At 45.6% G+C, this 13,173-nt stretch overlaps 1 protein-coding gene across 6 annotated transcripts in view; it reads left to right on the plus strand.

Moving 5' to 3' along the window:
• Nucleotides 1–13,173, plus strand: part of LOC105431558 (uncharacterized) — a 206,345-nt gene that overhangs the window by 120,510 nt on the left and 72,662 nt on the right. The window lies entirely within an intron of this gene.

Genomic DNA, 13,173 nt, shown 5'->3' on the forward strand with positions numbered 1-13,173 from the left:
GTGAATCATGCGGGGAATGTAATGTGAAGGGTACGCTCCGTTAGATATACGGCACGTTAAATTTCGATGATTTCCCCCGATTATGCAAATTTGCTCGCATAGTTTTTCATCATGTGGACGGGTGCTCCAATCGTGCAGGCGCGTCGGATCGATGCCTGTAATCCGGAGCACATAAATCTGCGATGGCAGTCTCGTGTGTAAACGTGCTAACACATGCGGTGTGATGTGTCATGCATCGTCTCCGCTTATTTGCGGAGTAGACACGTAATTGCCAGGTATTCAAGGTCGGCCTGACTGCCACTTTGCGCAAGATTTTTAAGAGAATCACGCTTGACAAATTGTTATTATGCGCCACCCGTGCTGGCGTCATTGTTCCCCGGTCGCATATTTATTTCGGGAAAATTGCGCCGGTGATTCGCGACGCGATTTCTTACCTCCTACGGAACAAATTTATAATTGATGCGATATACGCTCGCTCACGCGCCCCCCCGGAAATTAATAAATTCCCAAGGAAAAGCCGGGGAAAAACTTGGCGTATCCCGGTGTATTGTTCCGCGTTGCGAATTGTAGATAAATGCAAAACTATCGCGAGAGTCGGAAACACGCGCGTCTAACTCTGAAGAGAGAGAGAGAGAGAGAGAGAGAGAGAGAGAGAGAGAGAGAGAGAGAGAGAGAGAGAGAAAGAAAAACTTTGCCAAAGCGCAGTAATGTCGAGCACCGCGTTGATTATTGCTCTCGAGGAATGTATACGGCCAAGGTGTAATACGGGCGTAGAGTTAGAATCGCGAGAGCGGATTAATAGTACGCTCGCTAAAATATGCAAAACGCGAAATGTTTTACGCCGGCGGCGTAAGCCGAGTATAACAGATAGTCGGCGCATCGTATTCGAGAGATGTTGCATCTGCTAATCGCACGCTCGTGAATTAATTAGAGCGCTGCTGGTATGAAAGATATATCGATAATTGCTACCGTGCGATTTGCGACCTTTCTTACCGATCATCCCGATTGCACATTTGCGTCGACTCGCGTTTCGCTGTCAAGCGTTTCAAAGAATTAATCCCGAGCATTGATTTCACAATCGTGCTCGCAGCTATGCGACAGATAGTAAAATTTCGCGAAAATTTCGATAAGGAAGTTTGAAAAGAATAGGACGTTCGCGGTATTTTTAATATTAATACTTATGAATATTCTTCTTAGATATTATTCTTTGTTATCCGACAGTTTGTCTCTTTTTTTTTTATTTCTTAAAATTTAAAAAGTCCGTCTTGTGGATTCCGAGTATAATGGATGCGATATTTCACACAAGAAATTCTGTTCTGGATGTCTGGAGTTCATTAAATGGGTCGAGCCGATCTGCATGACGCACGTAGATCGTGAATCATAGTTAGTCGGCGCTTAATGGAAAATTCGTTTTATGTTACGTCAGTACTAGTTATGATATGGTCGATTCCGATAAGCGGCTCACTCCGGAACGGGTTTCCATTTGACGTTTGCATGGCCACGATTGCGCGCGTGTCTGCGAATGCGTGCACGCGGTCGGACTACAGGTGTGTGCGTGTGTGTGTGTATGTGTGCGTGTGTGTACGCATAAAGGCGCTACCGGTTTATCACGGCGTTTAATTTATCGGCGAGCGCGTTATCGGGCACCGCGAGCAACAATTTGCCGGTGCCGGTCGTTCTGCTGTTAATCGAAATGTAGTCGTGGACAACGATAATCGAGAGATGTAGCCTCGCGAGATACGGACGGCATCGTTTCCTACGCTGAAATTACCGGGGCATTTCATTAACGTACCTCGCTCACGTAGTAATTAGAATTATTTTTGTGTACGCGCGCGCGCGCGCGCGCGCGCATCGCACGTGGTGTTCGTAGGATCGCGATGTGCCGTTGGAACGCGATGAGATTTTCGAGCTCGCACTGAAACGGATATGTGACGCCGCACGAGTAATTACTGCAGCTGCAATAACATCCTGTTACCATTCCATTACGAAAAAGCTAAATTATCGGTGATATAATACTACTCACGACACACTTGACTTTGTTGCATACACGACTCATATCGAAAAGATTCACAGTGGAGAACGGTTTGATTTTTTTTTCCAAAATTATGTTTCGTGTTGATGTATTTGAAAATGAGAGAAAATGATTATACTTTTTTGATTTTATGAAACTGAATGTATCAGAGTTTTTTTGTTCATCTTTTCTTTCTTATGATATTTCGCGAGATTTATTGGCACTAATATCCACCCACGAGTTTCGCGAAACCTAATTTCGAATTTTATGGACGTCGAGCGTCGCGTCAATTCTCAATCGACAATCGAGGACAATCGAGGCAAGGTCCGAGGAAAGTGGGACGGCGATAAAAAGTCCGGAGGGTCTTCATCTCCCTCCTCCGTATTGCCTCATTACGGCGCCATAACGCCAGAAACCATAATGCACCGTCGGCAAATGAGCGGTTAACCCCGATTTAGCGGGCGCTTGCGCGGCTGCCTAGCGCTAAATAATAAATCAATAATGCAAGCTAATAATACGCGGAGTCATGGGATTTGCCAGGACGTACAGATGGTGATCCTCCGGCTCCGGACTGGGGAAGAGGGAGGGAAATCGGAGAAGGCCATACGTCGACTTCTCGCATTCGCCATATGCTGCTGTTGTTGCTGCTGCTGCTGCTGCTGCTGCTGCTGCTGCTGCTGCTGCCTCTACTATTGTTGCTTCTACTGCTGTTGCTGCTGTTGCTGCTGCTGCTGCTGCTACTACCTGCCTTCGATAATAATTATACCCCCGCGTCTCGTAACCCCTATAAGCCGCCACCCATCTCTCTTGACTACAGACGTAAATCACATTGCGCCAGCGAAGCGTCTCGAGAGGGTAACCGTTTCGCGAGTAAGCTCGCTGATCATTACGCGAAATTAGCGAAGTGCGATGGTACACGATTCCGCGCCACTTCGGCTCTGTTGCCAGCTTTGGGAAATAATTTACGAGATTCCGACGCGTCCTTGCCTTGGAGCGGACATGACGGTTTTCTCGTTTATCTCGTAAGGTACAATTTTGTACAGAGATTGTACTCTTCAACTTGACTAAAAAAAACTGATAACGAGAAAGGAAAGGAAAACTTTGTTATTTAATATCTATTTTAACGCTAAATTTTATTGCAACACATATATTTCAACAAGGATTTGCGCGCGGCAAGGTTTCTCCAGACAGCAATCTATTTGTTTTTCATCGGAATGCGTGGGTCTATAACAAGAAATAATGATTCGATGCACGAGGTTATTTTTATGAATATGATTACGAAGCGAGGAGGACGCATTCCTTTATCTCCGATTATAATTATATTCGCTCGTTCGCGTTCGTCAGCACGCTCATTTTCTCACGTGTTTAATGATGCTGCACCGCTAAAGCATCCCAGGAGCATCCCCGGCGTTTTACAGACAAAAGTTCGTCGGTCGTTACGCGAAATTAGTGAAGTGTGATACCCCGCGATTATCTACTTTGATCTCGTTATTCCGTTCAGCTTCGTTGACGATTGATGCGTCAATTATCGTAGGTACATGACCAAGTATAATAAGTATAAGTACACAATATTTTTCTCTCGTCATGAAAGTAAAATATTTATATTAGTAAAATATTTTACTTTCTACTCACGAGAGATATTTGGCAATTAAATTTAATTGCGAGCGTTACCGTTATTGCCGGCCTACCCGGTGTTCCTCGCAGCCAAAAATAATTAGGTATTTCTTTGTGTTTCTCCATAACATCCCTTTACACGCACGTGTTAATTACAGATCCTTATCCGTTATATCCGTAAGAAGGGCCTAATTTGCACACTTTCGAGAAATTGGCAGTCGCCGGTTAATTAACCGGTGTAATTTTACGAGTCTTATAATTGTTCGTTCTCCCCTTGCCCCATCCGCCTTTTGGCGTGAGAACAATCGACAGGTTTCTGCAAAGTGGCGGCTAAGAATGCGAAGTGCGACAAATCATTCCGGGAGAGAAACAAATTATCTCGGGAAACAAATAATACTTGCGATGCAATTCTGTGTATCTTACGGAGAATAATGCGTTGTTTGCGCAATGCGGGGAGCAGAGTATATGAAATTACCACGCAGTGATGTATTCGTATGTCCCACATGTCTTCTCGCGGTGCGCTCTGATGCTGCATATGAGCGTATTTTGAAGCGCTGCGGCGTACGTTTGATGTATACAACGAGTCGATTTGTCAACAGTTAATTTGTGCGTGTATACACAAAGGGCAGGCGCACGAGTAACGAGACAACGGTGATGATTTATATATATATATATATATATATATATATAAATTGTACCTGCATTCCGCGGCGCGAAAACAAGACGACATAATTCCGCGAATCGCTCTATATTTCGCTCGGAATATTCAGAATCTCTACTTTCTGTATGTCAGTTAGGAGCGATCCGGCATTTAGTTGCGCGGTCGTTTGTCGGCGAGCACGGTGGTTTGCCGTCTCGGTCGATTGATAAGCTTCTTTGGAACAACGGTGCCCTCCCTCGCGGCGCAGATCTTAGAGACCAGCGCGCCGGGGGACCACCTGGGACCACGCTCGTAAAGTTGGCGGTAAGCCTTGTTTATTGGCCGCGGGTGCGGGCGGAGGGGGGGGGGATCTCTTTTATTTGAGGAATGAGCTTTGGGAAAGTAGGGAAATTCCATTTAGTCGTGAATAAATAACGGGAGCGCGCGTGCGGCGCGGAATCCCTATCGGCGTTCCCGGGGCCGAGCGTCTTAAATAACTTCCGCGGGACAGAACGCGGGGCTCCCCGTCGTGTGCGATAAATAAGTTTTGCCGCAACGAGAGGACAATTTTACGGCGCGCGTCTCCATCGCGATAACTTTGCTCGTACCATGATTATGCCTCTGAAATGAAGGTCATACGCCGGGATGGATGGAAACCTCGTAGGTTTCGCGACGGAGAGACGTCGTTCAACGACGTCTGTCTATAGGTAAAAAGGGCGGTTCGTCGCGCATGCTAAAATTACCGTCGCGCATAAATTTTCTATCTCTCGTTGAAATCGCTCGGTGGTGACACACAGTCTGGCAAGACAAACACAAAGTTGGCGAATCTATAAACCGTCGCGAACTATCGCACGGCCGCGGAGTTGCAGCCCCGACGAGTCGCAATTTGCGGGTGTATAGTCGATTGGGTTGCCGCGATCGATCGATCCACGTCCACGTCCTCGTTCGCGCTTCGACGGCGCCGCGTTGACCACTTATAAAATTACATTTTCGATGCGCGATCCAACGGTCCCGGACGGTTAATCGAATGGATTTATTTGAAGAGCGGCGAATGGAATAAGCTTCAAATATTTATTCGGTATTAACGAATTTATTTTACGCAACGACTGAATTGATGAGGATCGATTAAATCGAGAAACTTGTAATTTGTAATTAGCAACTAAGGACATCTCGTTTTTTTGTAATAAATGTATTTATTAGACAAAGGCTCAGTTGACTGGTTTGAAAAATTAAGTATACGATAAGTTGTTTGCTCGCGCAATCGAATTTTCAGTTCGATTCGATCGCTTTTCACGAGTAGTTTTTTGTGTCAGGAATTACGAATCAAATATCGTCGGCGTTTTTCCGCAGGTTCATCGGTCGCGGTAACGAATGCGTATGACTATGCGAATTTATTTAGTGTTCAGTATGTCCACGATAATGGCGGTAAAAGTCGTTTTGTCGTGGAAATTTGCCGCGCTGTCGTGATAACCTTATCTGCTGGCGTGTACGTTACCGTGTACTTAGCTATTACCACACATACACGGACAAAACTTCGTCGCAAATGGCATTATAGAGTTACTGCACTCGGAGCATTATCAAGAGAAACGTGCGGTTCTTTTTTCCTTTCTTTTTCCCTTTTTTTTTTTTTAGTCGTTACACGGCTACCGATATCTCGGCACGTATGATTTCTGCACAATAACGTCCTGCATAGACGTCATTACTGGGTAGAGAGAGAGACATAGGTGTCTTTTCCATCTCCAACTTTCCGATCGATCGTCATCAAGTATCGGTTACGTTCACCCAACCGGGCAAAGTTGCCTTTATATCGATCACTTAATGTAATTCTCCCGCCGGTAACCATAACTGACTAACTCCCACACGTGTTTCGTTTAAATAAATTATTACGAGTTGTAGGCTGGACGTCCACGATGTACGCGTACAGCTACGTATATAAAATAAACTCGTTTATCGCGAAAGGCGCGATAGAAACGCGCGGCGGTCATTCGTTTTGAACAAATAGCGGTTTCGGACAATCATCTTCGGCATCGACCGCGGGCACAAAAGTGCGGAGAGAGAAGTGCACGCGCTCTCCCAACAGCGGAAAGTGCTCGTTCGTGTGTTACAACTCGGTGAAAGCAATAATTTGCGCCGCTCGCAGGGGCTCGCTCGCTCTCCCTCTCTCCCTCCCTTCCTCCCTCTTTCCCCTCTTTCTTCTCCCCGGAACCACGGAATTTCGACCGATTCGCGGCGATTCCGACGCGCCCGTGCCCGCGACCGCTTTCGTTTCTGCGCGCGGGACGATTATCCGGTCGTGCAATTTATGCCGGCAAATGACTGCAATCTGCGCCCGATCTCCCGACTCGCGAAACGCTTCTTCCCTCCTTCTCTCGTCTCCGACCTCGAGACTTTCGACCCTCCTCGTTCGGCGTTCCGCTCTCTCCTTCCCCCCCCCCCCGCTCGCCCTTCTCAATTTCCCGTCTCTCTCTCTCGGATTCCGCTTCGTCCGGTTCACTCGCATGCAGAAAAGTGCAAAACACCCGGAGGAAACAAGCGATTCGTGATCGGACGCCGTTAACGTTTCACTTTTCGTGGTCGAAAATTATTCGCTCCCCCAGCTATGTACCGAAGGCTCTCGGCGTACGTTCTTTCCGATAATATCGTATCGCCGTCTCTCGCCCGCGGATAGAGATCATTTTTCGAGGTGTAAGGTACACCGAGACAAATAGATCATTGATAAACAATTCGAGGATGCGATGATAGATATAACGACGCGGTTAATAATACTGATGACTAATCGAATGATGCGAAGAGATCATGTTAAAGTAATGCGATCCTGATGAGAGGTTTGCGATCTTTTAATCTTTGAGAAACATTTATCTACGTTAATCTGTTAGGATACTTTACTTTTTAATTCTCCACCAATATTTTTTTACATATCTTAAATTGACACTAGGATGGAATTTGATTAATGTGAGAGTCGTAATAACATGAAATTTATAGAATAATTTAAATTAAATTTACTTTCACGTAATATCAATAAAATTGGTATAATTTAAAATTGAAGTTTTTTTTTTTTTTTTTTTTTTTTATTACGTTAAACACAGAGCAGTTGTGAAACATTGCGTTTACAATATCTTTGTTATACATTAATAACATTAAAGATAATAACGAAACTTATATATTTTTGAAACGGTATTTTACGGTATTATCGCGTAATACAGAAATAATCGTGTTCATACAAAAATAATGTTATGTAACGTAGTGATTTTCTGATTCAAGATTTATGTGAAACTATTACAAAACCATTATCATAGTCGACGCGATAAGCTTTGAATAATTGAGCCAAGATTTAATATTTGGAATATTTATCGCATTATACTCGACACGCCAAAATCCCCGCCGTTTTTGTTATCCGCGTGGGAGGCGATGTCGACGTTACCTTAATGTCATCAAAGCGTGTCGTTTAATATCCTATAATTATTTAGGCCGTAGCGTGCCATTACGCGTCGTAGTGTATCGCATTTCGGTGGAATCTAATGAACGTCGCGATCGATCGGGCTTACAACATTGTCGCGATCTGCATTTGCGATTTCGCATGGGAAGCAAAACGCTGCTGCCGAATCTGCCGGACCTGCGATGTTGCGAGATCGATTATCGATTTTGACGAGGCGCAGCAACGCGAAACATCGCTCGGGCGACGATCTTGCGAATTGAATATTGATTTCCGCGAGGGCGCGTGTAGCGCGCGGAACGCCGGCGGGTTGCGGATCGGTTATTGATTTTGATAGCGTAGTCGCGCGATTCGGTCGAAAACGGCGAGCACGCCGATTAATTGCTTCACAAAGCCGCCGATAAAGCGACTGGGAATGCAATTATTCACTTTAACGTGTTGTAAGTATGCATGATGAAAACCGACGGTCGCGAATTAATTTAAATCATCTCTCTCTCTCTCTCTCTCTCTCTCTCTCTCTCTCCTCTCTTTCTCTCTCGCTTCGACTTTTCGCGATTAATATTAACGTTGCGCTTTTCCCGCGCCATTACGATACATCACGCGTGCTCTGTGCGGCGGTTCATTATTCACGCGATAATTCGCAGTCGCTTCTCTCGATGCGATTATCGAGAACGAGCAGCGCTCGGTCTACGGCTTTGAAACGTTGTCCCAGCGCGACACAAATGGCTTATCAAATTCTTACATTACGCAACGATTCTCAGTATTGAGATCAATACGAGATCTACAACGGACAATGCTTCACTTTGTCGCTGACGAAATATTTAGATATCCGAGCGTCGTCGAAATGACGCAATTTTTTTCGCGTGCGATATTACGTCGTTATCAGACGAGTCGGAGCGTCGCGCGTGCGGACGGTTTAAATTTTGATTGCATATCCGATGATGCGTGACATGATGCACGCACGCACGCACGCACGCACACGCACACGCGCACGCACTCGCGTTCAACCCTGGCAACGAGGTAACGTCGGACGAATGCCGCGGCGCGCGCGTCCAATGGCGGCAGTTTCATTTTATAGTTAATCGCTCTTTATCGAGCCAGTCGGCCGCAGTTTCCGCGTAAATTATTGCTGTCATAAATTTATCCCCGATCGGTAATTATCGGGCCGAGCCATCCGCCGGAACGGGCGCGAATTACAGGAGCCAATTCCAATTGGCGTTTCAGTCACTCTCTATCGCGCGGCGACGCGCGGCGGTTATTGTTACCGGGAGGCGGCGGCTCCGACGATTTACTGCAGTGACCTTCGTTTAAAGCGCACGGCGGATTAACAATTTCGGGCGTTTCGCGAATTTCCTATTACGGCGTCACGCTTATCCGCCGCGCGCGGACGATACGCAATTGCGGTAACTGCGAGCTCGCCGATAATAGCAGCACGGCGGATTGAATCGCGCGGAACATAGCTGCATTGTTAACGTGAATTATAATTGCATCGAGTCGCTGCAGCATTTTCAACACGATCTCTTCTCCCTCCCGCCCTTTTCCTCTTTTACACACACACACACACACACACACACACACGTGTACGTGCACGCTCTCTCATTCCGGCGCGATGCGTCCCCTTGTGCGTTTAATGACGCAAACGCGGACCGTGAAACGCGTTAAAATCTCGATAATAATTAATGTTTGCGATATCGAATGTTTGTACGTGACGCGATTATACGAGATTAACGCGAGATGGTGTATAGCCGTAAGTTTGTTTTACAAATACTCGCGAAGCGTTACATAATCGATCCTTGCGGGGTTTGAGGATTTCTATTAGTTTACGTCACGAACGACGCTGATACTTTTGTACATTACTGCGTGCTTTTTTTATATATGTATAGCTGCAGAAAGTATTTTTATACGTTTAATTTCGCGATGATATCCCCGGGAGAATCTGATCTGTTGTTTCCACGCGGACAATGCAGATGACAGACGCGATATACGATAAATAAAAGATTACTTTTGCAATTCCCACGATCAAACGTTGAAATTGGTACGTGACTGCGCGTATCTAACGGGTGGACACAATCGAGTGTGCGTGCAGGTTACTGTGGGCGATTGTAATGCTCACGCGAAAGGTAAGCGAGCGATCATAGATCGTAGATAAGTACAGTCCAGGCGCCAACATCATTTTCAGCTTCGAGAAACGTAGTCGCGATGTTGGGGGTTGTGGGAATCTGACCGTTGTAGTTATGCAGTCAAATCATGTCATTATATCGCGGATACAATGTTGTAAATCCAAGAACGTGAAGGGAAAAAGTTAATTATTATATTAATATAAAAATGAAATGACAGGGATAATTGAAACGAAACAGAGGCGATATTAGCAATTTATTTATAAACTGATCAGTATCCATTTGAAAGAAGAAGTTTGCCAAACGTCATTTTTTTTTTATATATCAACATTAAAGATTCTCGATATAATAATCAGATTGAGTGAAATTTTCAGGTAGCGATAAAAGATATTTTTTAAGATTGATCGCAAATCGTACGTCAACGTCGTCGGGGAGACGTTTCTCCCTAATTAAGAAATTAATTTCGTTACGCAACAAAGTCGTCAGTTTACCTGAAGAATGATGATTGCGCGCTTCAGTCGTGCGTGCGACAGTCCTCCGGAAAGCTACCCTCGTAATCGCGCATTTGTCTTTGGATGCGATCTTGGTCCCCGCCAATGATATTTCAGGTAATAACGCGCCTCTTTAGCCGGTGGCAATTGCCGCGTCCCTGTAAACGAGTCTACTTACTCTCGGGGCTGATTTACCTCCCTCGCAACGGGTTGCGCGCGTCGCCGCAACACCGCTTCCCGTTGGCAGAATGAGCAATGGTCCGAAACGGACGGGAACAGCTTGTTAATTAACTCAATTAAATTGTCAGATATTACTTTCGTTTTGCCATTCGTCCACGCCCCTCGTGTTCCCGTAATATTTCCATAATAGAAGAGGGGTCGTTATCCTCGGGCGTGTCATAAATTCGTATAATTCGGGCGTGCGCTTTATTATATAATTTTCGTTGCGGTTCCGGGTATTCCCGTGTGCCCGCTACGACAGACAATTGGAGAAAGAGCGATGTCCTCCGGCACGGCGGACTTATCGTGTTTCCGAACAGAGTCCCGCCGTCGCACCAGGTGCTGGCCGTCCTCGAAAACAAGAATAATTACGCGATTTCGTGGTGGCGGACGGCGAAAAGGGCCGGAAAAAGGGGTGATGGTGGTGGTGGTGGTGGTGGTGGTGGTGGTGGTGGAAAAGCTGACACCAGTTTCGCGGGTGGCAACGGTGGCGGTGGTGCGGCCATGCCGTACCTTACAGGGACAAGCGGCTTAGCCAGCCATGCCGGCGGACATAATTCATCCGGCGTAACTCGGTGTCTCTCTTCCCTGTTACCGGCAACACGTTCCAACGCACTTCGCGCGAACGGTGGAAACGGGAGGAAGTCTCTCTCTCTCTCTGCCCTTATTTATGGTATTGCGCGACTGTACATTCAGATTCGGTCGCCGTTCCGCGGCGCTGCCGCCGCGGGCGCTCCGTGTACGGAAAATGGCTTTTGCCAAGGCGTTACCGAATTATTTACGAGATGGAGCACACCGGTTAGCCACCCGGGTGGCCCTCCCCAAATCTGCTCGACTCGTTGGGAGTTCATTCCTTTGGTAGTTGTTGTTGTGAACTCTGTTCCGGATTGCGCCCTTTATGCGGTCGCGATGGTCGTACGTAAACGCGGCGCGTTGGAAAGCGGATTTCACGGTGGAAATCATACCGTTATCGAGATACCCCGTTTTACCGTCTTTGGATGAGAAAATACTTTCGCAGTAAAAATTGTACAATTGTTGAATTTTTTAAACTGATTAACGATTAACTGATCGACCATTGATTTTATTACTTTTCTTTGATATTTGAAAGATATCTCGATTAAAAAATTTTTTTTAAATGGAAAGAGACAGAGAGATCTGAAACAAAATAATTTTTGTTAAATAAGACTAAATGGAAATATGAACTTTAATAATTCGCAAAACTTTTGCGTAAGCAAAATGCGAGAGGAGAAGGGGCGAGAGCATTTCTCCGCGAGCAAATCGAATCCAACACAAATTAGCGCCAGGGTGGGTTTACGAATCTGTCTTGTTGTCACGAGAAATAATTGCTGCGAGCATTCCCGCCGGACGAAAGGGAGGCCCTCGTCTTTTCCCGCGGGGTTATAATGCTGGGGACGAGCCGCCCGCGGTTATTAGTTTAGGAAGCTGCAAAGTACCCCGAAACAAAGTCTCCGTCTCTCTCTCTGTCTCTCCACCAGGTAATCAATATACAGGCGACGACCCCTGCCTCATTTCACCTTGTCGGTTTAGCCTGAGCCACCAACGAGAGAGTCCCGGCTTACTTGTTCGGTTCGTTCCAGGCGTCCGGGATAGCCGGCAGACAAGCCGTATCTTTAGCTAATAAAGCATTCCCTTCCGTTCCACCTATCCCCCCCTCCTCCTCTTCCCTTACAGAGGGGCGACCGACCAAATTATAATACGCCTATCTCGTGTTTCTCCCCCGAAACGCTCTCAGACTTGATCGCTTTTCATCACGAAGCCGATTACGCGACCAGCATCCTCGAACATCTCTTTTTTTTTTGTCGGCAGTACCCTCGAATACCTTTCCCGTATATATAAACCTCTCGCTTAATGTACTTTCAATTGGGCAGTTCGCGGTTACCCCGGAGATAACAGAGTTCGGAGAAAGCGTTAACCGTATTGGACACGCTCAATTTTTTCATGCTATTTATTTGACTTATATTCTTAATAAAAATGGGAAAGAAAAGAGCGCGCTGAAGGGCTAAAGGGCACGTCGTACTCATTTAAATGCACAGCGGAATATTTATCATTCTTGTCAGAGATTTTTTTGAGAAACGAAATATGAAACGTAAAATCCGGCAATCTTTCTTGCATTGTATTTTTTACGGAACTTAATAAGTATGTATATCGCAATGCAGCATCTCTGATGCGTTTCGAACTTCCCGGTAATTTTTGCAGATGTCTGGCGAGCATCTGCCTTGATTATGTAGTGTTTAACCTGTAATTTATTCCACCGACAACGGTCGGACGCTCGCAATTTACGCTTTAAATTGAAATGTAAAATTATCGTAGTGCATTGGATTTCCGATTGAGGAGTCCAGAGCGAGAGTGGAATAAATCTATAATTTATCAGGTTCATTTAAAATCTGAAATTTGTAAAATTTCGCAGATTATAGCTTTATATCAGTATTATTTTGGACAATTTCACGTTTTATATACATGTACTACCAGGGATTTTGTAATTTTAATTTTTAATTCTTTATAAATAAGCGCCAGCCGAGTTGTTGCGATAACGGATAATAATGCAACTTTCGTCTAAAATCCTCAAATTAACATGAAAGAGAGGCGAGGAGAGGCGCGTGTGTGTTTCAGAAATTACGTGACGCGCG

Source organism: Pogonomyrmex barbatus, unplaced genomic scaffold (assembly GCF_055798465.1).
Source record: "Pogonomyrmex barbatus isolate J1 unplaced genomic scaffold, ASM5579846v1 scaffold5, whole genome shotgun sequence".
NCBI classification, from domain to species: Eukaryota; Metazoa; Arthropoda; class Insecta; order Hymenoptera; family Formicidae; genus Pogonomyrmex; species Pogonomyrmex barbatus.